Source organism: Hemiscyllium ocellatum, chromosome 16 (genome assembly GCF_020745735.1).
Source record: "Hemiscyllium ocellatum isolate sHemOce1 chromosome 16, sHemOce1.pat.X.cur, whole genome shotgun sequence".
Taxonomy (NCBI): Eukaryota; Metazoa; Chordata; class Chondrichthyes; order Orectolobiformes; family Hemiscylliidae; genus Hemiscyllium; species Hemiscyllium ocellatum.
This window is the reverse complement of record NC_083416.1, coordinates 31449230-31464722: the sequence shown is the minus strand read 5'-3', so window position 1 is coordinate 31464722 and position 15493 is coordinate 31449230.

The following is a 15493-nucleotide window of genomic DNA, read 5'->3' as shown; positions in this document are numbered from 1 at the left end:
CTAATCTTTTTGATTAAAAATGTGTCAACGTTTGCTGACAACAACAGTTCGGCATTAGCATTCAATTAGTTGAAAGGAAATCAGACTTCATTTTCTGGTGAAAACATTAAATATTCACAAAAGTAAACAAGTGAAGACTCAAGTTCAAATTTGATTACAAAAGGTGAAACATAGTGTCGTTAGTGAAGAAAAGGGATTTGGCCCATCAAGTCTATGTAAGTTTTCTATAAAATTAAATCAATTCAATTTACTTGGATCACATAGAAGTAAACAAAAGACAATAAAAAGGAGAGATGATGGGCTGAATTTTTGAGTCCCACCAGGATAGGAATGGCAGTGGGCAGGGGTCAAAAATACCATGCCAGCTGACATGCTGGTGTATCTCAGTGTTGAATAGTTTTCCAGGTAGTTGGGGAATGGTCCAGTGATCCTGCCTATATTGTGATTGCATCTGATTAGACTGGTTGAAGATCTCATTTACCATTCATTAATGGCAGAATTTTGCAGTCATGTACATACTACACTTGTTATCTGGAACAAACCAAATAACAGTGTGCACACAAATGGGGTGCTAGTAATGGCTACCCCAGGAAATTAATTGTGTCTCCCTACTAAAACAGAAACTGGTGCAGTGGAGGATGTGGCCACTGGGAAACAGATATCAGGTCAGCACATATTCTGAGGAGAGTGGACAATAAGCACTTGGGCAGTACAAGGGTTATTACATTTGACATGAGGGCATAAGAATGGGGAGAGCTGCCAAGTGTTATTGGGCTGCATTTGGCAAAGAGGATGCAGGGCCCAGTGGCTGCGAGCAGCACCCTCCAGAAGAAGGACTGAACTCCCAAGTATCAGAAAGGCAGAAGAACGTGGCAAAGGGCAGGATTGCACAAACCCCTGAGCGTACAATCTATCGACAAAGATCTATCTACTTCGAGATGATCAATGATCCAGTGCTAGAACAGAATGTGATCCTTCTCAGGGATGGTCTTGGACATTTGCATCTTCATTTTTGAAGACCCTGCCACTCATACCTCACAGGTTCACCACATCCTTCCTGAGGTGGTTAAAATCACTTGAAAGTTTTTTCTTTTGAATCTTTCCGGATATAAGCTGTGCACCTGCATGGCATTTTAGAAATAGATAAGTACACTGCACCTCGCAGACCTTTACTGCTGTTTTTGCCAGAGCTGGCTGGTGCTATTTGAAGATAGACACAGCCTTGGAGACATGGCTTTGCTCACCTCCACTGCTTTCCCCAGGACAAACGGGTACCTAATGACTCAATCAATGTCATCCTATCTAAATGTGTGTGGGAATCGAGTATCATGAGAGTAACTGTACAGATGGATAGTGTGCATGTAAAAGGTGTGCCAGTGTTTCTTCAAAATTTGGCTGGACATCTTAATCCAGTGATAGTGAAGGAGAGAATCTCTTTGTGTCAGAGTCTGTAAGTGTGGGGAATGCAAGAAGAGAACATAAATTTAGCCTTGTAGAGACTAAATCTCTGCAGTGTTGAGGCTTCCTGATGTAACTCCTTGATTCATATGCTGTGATGGTAGAGTGCAATCTCAAGAGTGCATATCTTGATCCTGTCTATTTCCATCTCTTGTCATCTACAGACATGCAAGTAGATACAATCATATGAGTTACCAGAAGCATAGAAAATGTGCTAAAGCAAGTTGACATCAGGAACGATTTTTCTCTGCTGCTCATCGTGAAAGTTTCTGATATTACTCCAATGTAACTAGTGGAATTGTACATGTTCTTTGGGGGAAGCCAATTTTCTGTAATAAATTAACAATTACTTTCTGTAATAGTAAGTGTCTGTCTCTACCGATACACTCAATGGACTTGGTGAGGTCTACAAAGGCAGTGTAAAGTGGCATTGCCACTTTTGAAGCAAATAAAAGTAAAAGCTTTGAAGAAGGTACAGAAAATGGAGAAATATAATTATTAAAAAATATATAATTTTAAAACAATTTAATAATTTAAAAACCTATTTCTTAAAACATATTCTTCTGAAATAATATTTTTAAAAATATTACAACAAATGCAAAACAGTACAAAAAAAAACGCAAGGAAAAAAAACCAACCAGCCCTCATATACAAATGTATAAATATATATAGAAAAGTATATCATAAAAAAAACTAACTATTCAAATAAATAATAACCAACAACAAACTAATAAGTACTAATAACTCAACCCAGCCAAACAAGACGCTCATACGTTCGCAGTTCCTCCTCCCAGGATATTGGACTCATAAAACACAATCGTTATGGCTATATAATAGCCCTTGTTAGTGTGGTAGATAAATCTGTGTCCAGGTATTCCAAAAAGGGGTGCCATGTCTTATAAAAATTCTCAGTTTTGTGATGTACCATACTTGTGAGAAAATCCAAGGGAATACGCTCCATAACAGTCTTCCGCCAACTCGACATGCCCGGCAGGTTTCGGATACCCAACCTAGCAAGATATTCTTTCTTGCACAAAAAGTGAGGATATTGAAAGGTTTTTTTTAATGTACATCTGCAGGGAACACACTGAGCAGGCCCAAAAGAAGAGAGATCGAGTCCTTTTCCACCATTACACTCAAAATCCTGTCCATTGCACTCGCCACAATGCTCCAGTGTGTTTGAAGCCTACCACAAGATCAGAGACAATGGATAAGAGTGCCCATACAGACCTTGCACTTGGGGGACATGTTGAAGATACCCCTGGTTTAAATTTTGACAAATGGTCCGGAACCAAGTGGACCCTATGGAGAATCTTCAATTGTAAAGCATGGGTCCTATTGAAAATTGATATCTTTTTTGCGTTTTCCCAAATAACTTCCCATGCCTCTGAAGAGACTTCAACACCTAGCTCTCTCCCACACCCTGCTGAGTCAATTGAACTCATCTGAGAAGGCACCCCCCAGTTGATGATATAAAATGCCAACAGAAAGTGTACTCTAAGCACTGAGCACCCTCCTCTCCAAATAGGGATCAATCAAAAGTGTTTTTATTTGAATAAAATGCCTAACTTGAAAAAAGTGAAGGAGGTTCCTGTTAGCTCGTATTTCCATGCTAACTGATCGAAAGACATCATTGTGTCTCCCTCAAATAAATCAGCCATCAGCCTAGCTGCCCAACATTTGAATCCTGGATCTATCATCCCTGGTTGATACCCACTATTGGTGTAAAGGATGTTTTGCCAATATTGCCTTCTCTCTGCCGAATTGCCCTCCATGCTTTAACTAAATTGATAATTATTGGGTTATGGCAATATTCCCTAACTGTCCTCATTTTGTCCAGAAACAGCATGCTAATAAGGGGGCACCTTGCCTGGGGGGCTTTGATATCTAACCAAATTGAAAGAGAGTCCCCACAGACCCAATCACTCCCATTGGATAAAAGCAAGCTTGGCTGGTAGCTTTCAATGTCCGGAAGGTCCCCTCTCCCCAGTCTGTGAGGCAGTTGCAGTTTAGCTAACTTAATGAGGGGCCGCTTATGATGCTAAATAAAGGAGCTGAACCAGCCATGCAATCTCCTGAATATTTGCTTATTGAAAATAAGGAGGAGCATCCATATAGTGTATAGCAAATGGGGGAAAATATTCATTTTAATAAGTGCTACCCAACCCAACCACGAGACAGAAGCGCTTCTCATCTTTGAAGGTCTTACTTGATTTTGTCAAATAATTGAACAAAATTGGCTTTGAACAACCGATCTAGAACTGAAATAATGAATATGCCCAAATACACAAAACCCCACTGTGACCACTTAAATGAGAATTGATATTCCCCCTCAAGACCTAGCACCTTCATAAGACCACCCATAGGCATAGTCTCTGATTTTGCAAGATTAACTTTGTACCCCGAAAAGGCACCAAACGCACAGATGCATTGTATCAGGCTAGGCACCGAAACTGCTGGATTTGACAAAAGAATTAGGACATTATCCGCATACAATGAAATCTTATGTAATTTTGACAACACTTTTGGAGCTGATATATTAGGATCCCTATGAATGGCCTCCACCAATGGTTCAATCACCAACGTAAAAAGCAATGGTGAAAGGGGACAGCCCTGCCGGCTGCCCCTAAAAATGTTAAAATTGCTTGATTGCTTATTGATGACTGTAGCGAGACAGTCACTGTAGAGAACCTTTACCCATCTTATAAAACTTTGCCCAAACCAAACCACTCCTGAGTACAAAAAGCGTATGGCCATTCAACTTGGTCAAATACCTTCTTTGCATCCAGAGAAATCACCAACCCCTATATTAACTGTTGTTGACATGCTTGAATTACATTATTGGAGGATCTGCGGCCCTTTATGAATCCCGTCTGATCCTCTTTAACAGTAGAAGGTAACACAGTCTCCAGCCTTAATGCAAGTATCTTAAAGAGGATTTTAAAGTCCACATTTAAGAATGAAATGGGCCTGCATGAAGCACAGTTCTCCCAGACCTACCCTTTTTTAAGAATAAGTGAAATATTGGCTTCTCTCAGAGATGGCAGGAGACAATCATGGTTGTATGTTTATAAATTCCTTATAGAATTTGCTAGGAGGTCTGTCAGGCGCCTTTCCATTCTGGAGTTGCTTCACTGCTTCCTGCACCTCTTGCTTTGATAAGGGGGCATTGAGAAAGGACTCTTGTTCAGGGGTCACACCAGGGAGCTCCAGATCCTTAAAAGTGATTCAATTTTGGCCTGCCCCTCCTTACAACCCTCAGATTGGTATAACTTAGAGTAAAATCTCTGGAATGCAACATTAAAACTTTTGGAGTTGCATGTTAGGTTCCCAGACCTTTCCCTAATCCCCGTAATGGCTTGTGGGGCATTCCTTTTTCTGGCGAGATATGCCAAGTATTGGCCTGGTCTGTCACCATGCTCATATAACCTTTGCTTTGCAAAAGTAACCTCCTTATTTGTTGTCTGCATGAGCACAGAATTCAGTGCAGACCACAGCACTGTAATCCTCAATAGATTGACCAACGAGGGCCTGTCAAAGTAGCCTTTTCAGCTGCCTTCAACTGTGCTTTGAGGAGATGTTGCTGCTCACCCTTCTGCCACTTCCCACTGGCAGAGTTGGAAATAATCCCGTGGCATAGACTTTGGCAATTTCCCAAAGGACAGACGCTGGTGTGACATCTGTGCGGATTGGAAAAACACGTAAAATCCCTGCCTCCAGACATCCACCAACTCTAACTCTCCACACAGATCCAGTAATTGTTTAGTTTGTACAGAGGGTATCGAGGGACTTTTGGACAATCTGTCTACTGTGGGATCCATGAGACAGTTAAAATCTCCCCCATAATGATATGCCAAGACTCAAGACTCAGTTTAGAAAATACTTCTACCAAAAATTTGAGGGGATGAGCTGGAGGGCAATAAACATTTTAAAAACCATACACTTCCCCATTTATCAAGGCTTTAAGAATTACAAAGCTCCCATGTGTGTGTAACACACTCTAGTAACTTAAATGGGAGATTTTTTCCTAACCATATAGCCAGTCCCCCACTTCTGGTATTAAATGATGGAATGTAAACCTGATCAAAGCCATTCTGCTGTAGTTTCAAATGCTTCCTATCATCCAAGTGTCTCCCCTGTAACAAAGCAATATCCACCTTCCCCTTTCTAACACTCAAAAGTACGTTCTTCCTCTTAATTGGTGAGTGACTTCTCTTGATATTCCAGGTACACCACTTAATCAAGTCATTAGCCATAACCTTCTGCAGTAACATTTAAATTCCAGAGAGGAGGAACTGGAACCACAAATTGCTGAGCCATAGAGTCATATGATCCATCAAACATAAAAACTACATAAACTAAAGCTACTACTTTTAACAAACCTACAAAACTACTAAAGATTAAAAAACAACAAAAACCAAAAAAAAAATTTATAAAGCACCAACAGAGGTGAATATGAAAACTCATCCCCTGACCAACAGGGGTAACTACCCATCTCAAACTGCCCATAAGTATGCACTTAGCCATCCCAACCATTTTCCCTCCTCCTAGCTAGAGCCACACTGCAAACACAAGCAGAAAAGAAAGTAAATATGCCATGGAGTACCGATATGAATAAAGAAATTTTTTTTAAAGAGAAAAAGGGTAAATACTCCACTATTCTCTGGTATAACTCAACTTAGAAATTGAAAATATGCGTCTCAACTGCTGCAAACATAGTTTAAACCAAATAATTACCGATAGAAAAAAAATGAAAAGAAAGCTCCAACCAGACTCCCTCTTTTTTTGAAAAAGCAAAGACATACTCAAACAACGCTACTCTTTATACATACTTTAATTGTTCAGATTAGGTTAATTTGTCTACAAAGTCTCTTGCCTTCTCTGATGTGTCAAAGAGATGTACAGATCCATCTAAGGTGAGACGCAGCACCGCTGGATACCTCAGACAGTACTGAATCCCAAGCTCCGTCGGTCTTCTCTTGACACCGTCATAGGATTTTCTTTTCTCGATCACCGTTGCTGAGAAGTCCTGGAAGAACATGATTTTAGCCCTCATAAATTAGGGCCTTTGGATCCTTCCTCTGGATTCTGGAAACTTCCACGATTCTCTCCTATTCTCTGCAGTGATGGAACCTCACCAGGAGAGAACAAGGACTTTGACCCAGACCTGATCTCCGCGCCATGACTTGGTGAGCCCTCAATCTTCAAGCCTCTCATGCCAGCCTCAAAGTTAAGGAATTTTGGCAACCAGTCCTCAATAAATTCCGCTGGCCACTTATCTTCCTTACCCTCAGGCAGACTGACAATCTGAATATTCTTTCTCCTGTCCCTGTTCTCAAGAGCATCTACTTGGTCATGCAAACTACAGACTGGTGTTTTCAGGGCTTGGATCCTATCCTTGGAGGAACTGGCATCAGCTGTCACCACTATGACTCTGTGCTCAACCTCATCCGTCCTTTTTTCCAGGTCTCCCAGCTGCTATTCATGCTTCAGCAACATGATAGAGATTTAGTCCAGCTTCTCCTCTATCTGCTTACGCAACATCCCATGAGATTTCGCGAGCTCATTCACCAGGGTCAGGTAGGTAATCGAGTTGGAGAATCCTGCCAGCTTTGGACACTCCTCCTCCCTTCTTCAGCATCTCTGGATGGCAAAAATGCAGGTAAGTCAATTTTTCACACTTTCTTGGGACTCCACAACTATTCTGGAGTCCCAGGATATTACGATGGTCCAGGTTTGGTGGGTTAGAAATTCGTCCTGCTTGTGCTGCGGTGCTGAGCTCTGCAACGTGATCCTCCTAGATCGCCGCCATCTTGGATCTCCCAAAAAACCTATTTTATTTATTAGATATTTTAGTACTGACAAAAATCTTGCTGCTGAATATGTTTCAGAAAGAATTCTGAATAATTAATTTGTCAACAAGGAAAGCCATACAGGAAATGCTGTATTAACTGTTCGCCATTTAAATATTAAATGTTAACCTTAAAGCTCCATCAGAAATCCTGATTGCAATGGGTTAATGGAAAAGAAATTGCAAAGATTTTTAACTATGTGTAGATGGATTGTTATGGTGTTAGGTCAAGCAATCAAAAATTATGTTACCTCAAAAATTTTAAGAATGCTTTTAGGATGCTCAGAAATATAATAAAATAATGATGATGAAGAAGAAAATTTTTATTTGACATTATGCCTTCTTCGAACTAGAACTCACAAAGAAATTACATTGTATGTATGCGCTCGTCATGTGCTAAGTGCATGATGGATCAATGTCAAAGAGTTGTTTGCTCCTTGGGAATAGGTTTGATCTGATCGGAGATAACAACACCATAAGATGTCAAACTTTAAAATGAAAAGAATGCATGTGATATCTATCCATTGCATGGTTCAAATAAAGGCCACTATGATTAAGTTCTTGAGTAATTAAGGAAATGCATGACAATAAACAGTGAATTGATTTATTCAGAAAATTTCCCCTTCTGGTCATGAATGTTCAGTGTGCATCAATGTAGTGCAAACTGATTAACATGTTAGGACAGGGTCTCCACCATTGATTTGATGAAGTTATCATTTTTTTCTGTTTTTAAGGAGTGTAAAACTGAGGCACAACATTTGCATTTGATCCAAAAACACCCTGAGCTGCAGTTATAGCCTGAATAATGAATGAAATTCTTTAATAGTTATCATTTGCTACCTTAAAAATGTTTACGTCAACTTACATTCTTAATTCTATACCAGAGTCTCCCGAGTAAAAAAATCAATCAATATTTAACATTTCTCTAATTGGAAAAATGTATATATACACAAGAAAAAGTATTTTTTCCAGAATGCAATGCATGATAACAATTTCTGACTTTTTTTAAGAAACACAGAATAGGTTTCTGATTAGTCATGCCTAATTTTAGGCAAAATGTGAATAAACTATTTGAACATATTTTGATTTGGATTGTCACATTTTAGTGTTGAAGTGAAGGTACCTTGATGTAATTTGTGCAAGGTTGTTGATTTTCTGATTTTCCCATTCATATACTGCCATTGAATGAAAGAGGCTATGCAGGATCATCCCAAGCATGAGCGGAATGATATCTCAGGCCTTTTTGTGATGTTTTCATCCATGGAAAGAGTGACCACCTGAGTGGAACAGTTAAATGCAAACAGATTCGCACCAATGGTTTGTACAATATGAATGCCTGCTTACGTAGGATGAATGATATTGTTACCTTGGTTCATCATTTTACTGTTCTGCAGCAAAGTGTAGGAAATAGGGCCCTTAGCTATGTTATTACTGAAATCTTCATTCGAGCATTTGCTAATCCAACACTTAATATTAACATGTAACACTTCTGACTGACCTCACAGCTTCTAATTTGCATGTACTTGATGTCATCCACAAATCTACATTTGTGTTCTAAATCACAGTAAATCCTATTGACCCATCATGTCTGGCAGCATCTGTGAAGAGAAATCAAAGTTAATGTTTTGGGTCTGGTGACGGTTAGAACTGAGAAAGTGTCACCAGACCCGAACAGTTAATTTTGATTTCTCTTCACAGATGCTGCCAAACCTGCTGAGATTTTCCAGCAACTCCTGTTTTTGTCTATGATTTACAGCATTAGCGCTTCTTTCGGTTTTTGTTGACCCATCACCTCTGTTTTCACTGACTTACATTGACTCCTGACTATTTAACATATAGATTTTAACATTCTCATCTGTTTCTAAATTCCTCCAGAGCCTTAACCCTCCCCACCCCCACTTTATCTTTGCAATTTCCTCCAGCACTACAGCACTCCAGCATAGTGAGTGTGCTGCACCATTTAGACTGCAGTGATTCAAGAAAGCTCACCACTACCTTCTCAAAGATAACTAGGGATAAGCAATTAACAGTCATTTAAATGATGTTTACATCTTTTGAAAGTTTTTTTCAAAAACATATTGATGTTCATTTATTTGTGGATATGTGATGATAAGACTATAAAAGAAAAAGTAGGCTATTGCTTCTAAGTCTGATTTGCTATTCAATTAAATCATGGCTAATCTGATAATTTTCAACTCCACTTTACTGTCCTTGCCCCATAATTCTTGATTCCCTTACCGGTTAAAAAAAAATCTATCTCTGCTCTGAAGTAAAGAATTCCACAGCTTCACTATCCACTGAGAAAATAAATTCCTCCTCATTTCTGTCTTAAATAGGTGACTTCTTATTCTTAGATAATGTACTCTTGTTCTAGAATTTTCCACAAGTAGAAACAAGATCTCAGCATCTATCCTGTCAAGCCCCCTAAGAATCTTTATGTTTCAATAAAGTCGGCTGTCATTATCCTAAAAACAGCACTAACCTACCTCATACTCCTCACATTTCCTAAAGAAAATTCCTTTATACCCAGGATCAGCCGAGCGAATCTTGCCAGGATTGCCTCAAATGCTACTATATCTTTCCTTAGACAAGAGCCTAAAAACTATACAATGTTCGAGATTTGATCTAAATAATGTCTCGTGTAGTTTTAACAACACGTTTCTATTTTTATACTTCATTCCCTTTGAAATATAGGCCAACATACCTTTTGCCTTTCCTTTTACCTACTGAATTAGATGCTAGGTTTTTTTGTGATTAATACATGAGGACCCCTTTCAGCTGTGCTGCAGATTTTTGCTGTCTTTTTCCATTTAAATGATATTCAGCTCTTCTATACTTCTTTACAAAGTTCATAACTTGCATGATTGCATATTTTCCTGCTTAGCTATTGCCCACCCATGTAACCTGTCTATATCGCTCTATAAACTCTGCATCATCCTCACCACTTGCATCCCCATCCATTGTTGTCATCTGCAACCTTGGCAGTGTTACATTCATTTTCTTCATTCAAATTGTTGAAATATGTTGTAAAAAATTGTGGTGCCAGCATTGTTCCCAGTGACCTTTCAGTAGTTACCAGTTACCTTGCTGATTGGCGAAGTTACAAAGGACTCAGCAGACCAGGACCATTCTGAAGATCATGGTCTATGCATTTTATAGGACAGCTCCAGTTCTCTCCAGGCTCCTGAAGGACATTATCAGTTTTTTTGCTCAGTAGCTGTCATAAAGGGTTCATTGTAATTTACTAGAATCATTGATTGATTTTCTCATGGAATTTCTCTTGGTTTTGAGCAGTCAGTTGGTAATTCTGCTCCATGAAGTCAAGTGACATGATGGAAATGTGAGCTGGTGCAGGGCAAAAGCATGATAGGAGCTGCTTGGAAATCTTGTGTACATGTGTAAACCCTTTTTACAGTTGCGTGCCAGATGCAAGTTGATTGATTGGGTAGTCTGACCATGATCAACAGTCCTGATTGACCTACTAAAGGGTAACTTATTTACCATGTGTGTACAGCTGATGGCATCCTGGGATGCCAGCCAGAACAGCAAAACTGAGCTGCCAGCCACCCCTTCTAACTGCTGTCATCACAGGTGAAGTTGATATATTTTCTGGCTCAGCAAACAAGCCAGTACCAATTGCTAGAACCCCCAAATGTCTTCAACAAACCTACAGAAGGATCCAGATATAACATGTTGAAGACAGTGGTGACTTCGATAACTATGACGTAATGCATGACTACAGTGTCGTACTGGCGGAATGCCTTGCTCTCATAGGTTATAATGTCTACCACCATCTGATGTGAAACTCTTATCCCTCCACATACTGGGTGTTCTCTCTTACTGAGGAAATTTATCTCTATCCATAGGCACTGTGATGTGACCTCCTGAGAGTTGCACAGCTTCACTGCTGCCCTCCCACTGTTCTGTGGTATATAAGGAACAGACTAATGCTGTTAGTAGTGCTCTAACTGCTCCTGCCACTGCTGCGGCTGGTCAGCATCTGAAATCCAAGTTAAAACAAGATAAGCAATGCTCGTACTAATTTGATTGCTATGAGTCCCAAGGGGCAAATCAAACATACACTCCTCAAAAGTTGACGAAGTTACCTTCCAGAACAAGCCTTGGAAACAATGCCTTTTACATAAGCAGATGAGAAAACAGCTGTGAGATTTTACTACTCTTTGACTTCAGGGTTTTCAATTGCCAAATTATTTATTTTGGTTCCAAGTTCGAGGATTCCTGAGAAATGCATGTTGTGTATTTAGTAACTATGTCACTCTGCCACTTTAATAATACAATCATGTGATATGATAACATCATTCGTCATTTTGGGCTGGAAACAGTTTAGTCTAAGCTTGCAGCTTGCAAAGTGAACTATAACAAAGCTCCTGTTGTTAATCACTTCGACCTCCTTTGTATTTTTTTAAACCTAAGATTCTAAAAGAAACCTGTTCTGAAATGTTATTGCACACCTCTGGAACATGTGGGATTTGAACCTCCTGGTTCAAAGGAAAAGATCCTACCATTGCACCATAACAGCCTTTAATACTTTGGCCTCCTGATGCTTCTTGGAACATAACACCATGACACACACTTACATTGCAAAGACTTCTTAATGTTCTGTAATTAGTTAATTAACACATTGAAATTGGAAACCTACCTTTCCAAGTCTAACACACCATAATTAACTGTAGAAATTGATGGGATGAAACTATCTTTCTAATCTTGTTAATTTCCTAAGTTTAAATTCCCCGTGCTCTTTCACACCACATATACCTGTCTCCTAAAATTCAGTCCAGTGTGTGTAGGCTGAACTCAGACCAAAGAATAAATGAAATCTGGCAGCTGACATCTCTTCCCTTAACTCTCGAAGTCCTTTTAATAAATACAATGAACTACTATTACTGTTATAATGAATTTGGATTTCATATGAATTGTGTTCAGATTTGTCATTTAAAGCTTTAGTCTGTCCTTTTTATTTGCAGTGTGTATACTTTCTCTGGGAAAGTTTGCTTCATGTAACATGTCCATGGTGAACTCTTGAACTCAGACAATATTAAAAATGATCGTGTGCATACAAGCACCCTGACATTTATGTATAACTAGGCATTGACTGTGAGTCTGTGATAACAATGCACAATTATCTTAGGAGAATGGTGGATTATGCATAAGAATAAAACAATTGTTGCCAAGAAAAATTGTGCTGGGTAAAGAGAAAATGGTTGTACCATCAATTGAAAGAATAACAGTGAAAAAAAATTTGGAGGAGCTGAACTTTTATCCAAGAAAAAAAGTAAAGGAATCTTCTCAATAAAAGAACAAGTATTGCTTCAGGTAACTAAATGTAATCTCCTTCAGAAACCTTCTGAATCACCTTGAAATGCCATTGATATTGATAGAATAATTGGCATCCTTCAAAGTGATATTTCAGATAATACTGCATTATCATTTCCTTACTTAAGTAATAGAAGCCTTTCTTCTTGTACTGCTGTCTATATTCTTAGTATTTACATAAATAGGTGAGAAGAAGGTTCACTGGACTCGAAACGTTAACTCTGATTTATCTGAATAGACGCTACCAGACCTGCTGAGATTTTTCATAATTTCTGTTTTTGTTTCAGATTTCCAGCTTTCACAGTCCTTTTGGGTTTTTTTTTTAGCATAACTGGATTGCCTGATGACCCTGTACACCTGGGGATGGTGACAGAAATCACACTACACCAGGTCATAATCCAACAGGTTTATTTGAAATCACAAGCTTTTGGAGCACTGCTCCTTTGTCAGGTGAAGCATGGGCTCAGAAGACATGATTTTGTGCCTGCTCTTCCTTCCACTTCACTTGACAAAGGAGCAATGTTCCAAAAACTTGAGAGTTCAAATAAATCTTTTGGACAATACCCTGGTGTTGTGTGACTTCTGAATTTGTCCACCTCAGTCCAACATCAGCACCTCCACATCTTGGGGATGATGAGTTATGGGAAAAAAATATGTTTCTTTGGTTCTCTGCTGTCAGGATTTGATAGTATCATTACGTACTCATGACTGAAAAAATCTTGAATGCTGCTGGCTGATTGATACCACTGTGTTGCTCTGGCCCAGCTCTGAAAGGCAACTGTTACATAAAATGTGAAGATAAGCCAGCATTTGAATTTCCTTTCTCGTTCATCATGTAAGTCACATAGAAATTGCCTGTTGAATCAACAGCTGAGATTGCCATGGTACTTGAAGCTCATACTGGAAGCTTGGTACTGGCTGGGGGATGCCTGGCAAAACAGCTGGGAATTGCATTGGGGTGACTCTCTGACCAGTCCTGCCATTGGGGCATCTACCTGGTGGTGAGACCAGACGTGGATTTGTTGCCCTCCAGATGGAGGAACATTGTCATGTTAAATAGTTAAAATTCCTACTAAGGATCATTTTCCTGGTGCATTGAAATGTTGCTGGTGGTGAAGCGGTCCTAATTATTTCCTGTCAAGATTAGAGTGGTGCTGGAAAAGCACAGAAGGTCAGGCAGCATCCGAGGAGCAGGAAAATCAACATTTCAGGCAAAAGCCCTTCTTCAGGCTTGATAAAGGGCTTTTGCCCGAAACATGGATTTTCCTGCTCCTAGGATGCTGCCTGACCTGCTGTACTTTTCCAGCACCACTCTAATCTTGACTGTGATCTCCAGGATCTGCAAAACTCACTGTCACCTAATTATTTCCTGTACCAGTAAACTGACATTTTTGCGATTTATGTACCACACAGGGATGAAGGCATTTTTCTTTTTTTGACAGCATCTTGATTTGCTTTAGGGAAATATCTTAAAGGTTTGGGGATACCTTTGGTTACTAGTGCCTCCTTTATCATTCTCACTAACTTCTTTAAGTGTGGCAGTAATGTGGTAAAAATACCATATTTATTTATGTTGACACACAAGGTATTTTATCTCATGCAGAAGTAGAATTAGAAGAATTTATCACTATCCTCAATAATCATCACCATTCTACAATACTTAAAGCCACAAGACACAGGAAAACATTAATTTCCTGGATATTACAGTTTTAAAATTGCCTCAAGATAACAGGCATACGTTAAGCAATAAATGCTTAATAATCTTTGTGTAACCACCAAAAACCATTACACGCTCGAAGTATGTGCCCTGGAGTACAACTCCCTCTGGCTGAAACTGAGGGAAATTTGTTGAGAAAAATCTGCCAATGGCTCCAAGTGAGGAGTTACATTTGCTAAAATACTACACAATCTCTCTTTCTATTTCAATAATATACTGCTTATCTATTCTTTCTGCCAAAGCAGGTGAATTCACATTTTCCCACATTACACCCCCCTGCTGATTCTTTTCTCACTCATTAAATCTATCTATATCCCCTTATAGGCTTTCTACCTCTTCTTAAAAGCTTCCTGAGATGGGTTATTAACTCAGCACTTAAGGCTATAGATAGTTCACCTTTCTGTTTTGCAGTGATGGGCTGGGCACCCCAATCATTGAGGATGATTTGTTTCACCTCCTCATCCCACTACTTGTTTAATTGCCCACTGCTATTCATGGCTTGATCTGACAGGCCTTCAGAGCTAAGATCTGATCTATTGGTTGTGGAATTGCTTAGCTCTGTATATGGTGCTTCTGCTGTTGGGCTTGTAAGTAGTCCTGTGCAATAGCTTCACTTGATTAAGACCATATTTTCAGAAGTGCTTGTTGCTGCTCCTGGCTCAAATCACTATAATCTTATCAGACCATAGGGGTGCTCTCTCATTATAGGGAGACAGCTGATGGTGATTTAACCTGAGGGCCATCAGACCTCAGGTGAGGAGATTGAGAAGGAGAGTCTTTTGTGGTAACCTCAGCCAGTGCAGGGATTGAACTCATGATGTTGACTTCACACTGCTTCATAAACCAATTGTTCAGCTAACTGAGCTAAACTAACTGGTGTACCCTTCTGCACTCATCATTGAATCAGTGTGTTTCCTATGTCTTGATGGTGATCATAGAGTGGGTGTATGGCTGGCAATGAAGTCTTAGGTTGTGTTTGAATATAATTCTATTGCCACTGATAGCTGATAGCACCTCATGAGAGTGCCCAGTTCATAGTTGCTATATCCCATTTGACACGATGGTAGTGTCAAACAATGTAATGGAGGATATTTCTCAATATGCAGACTTGTCTTCACTATTTCTATACAGAG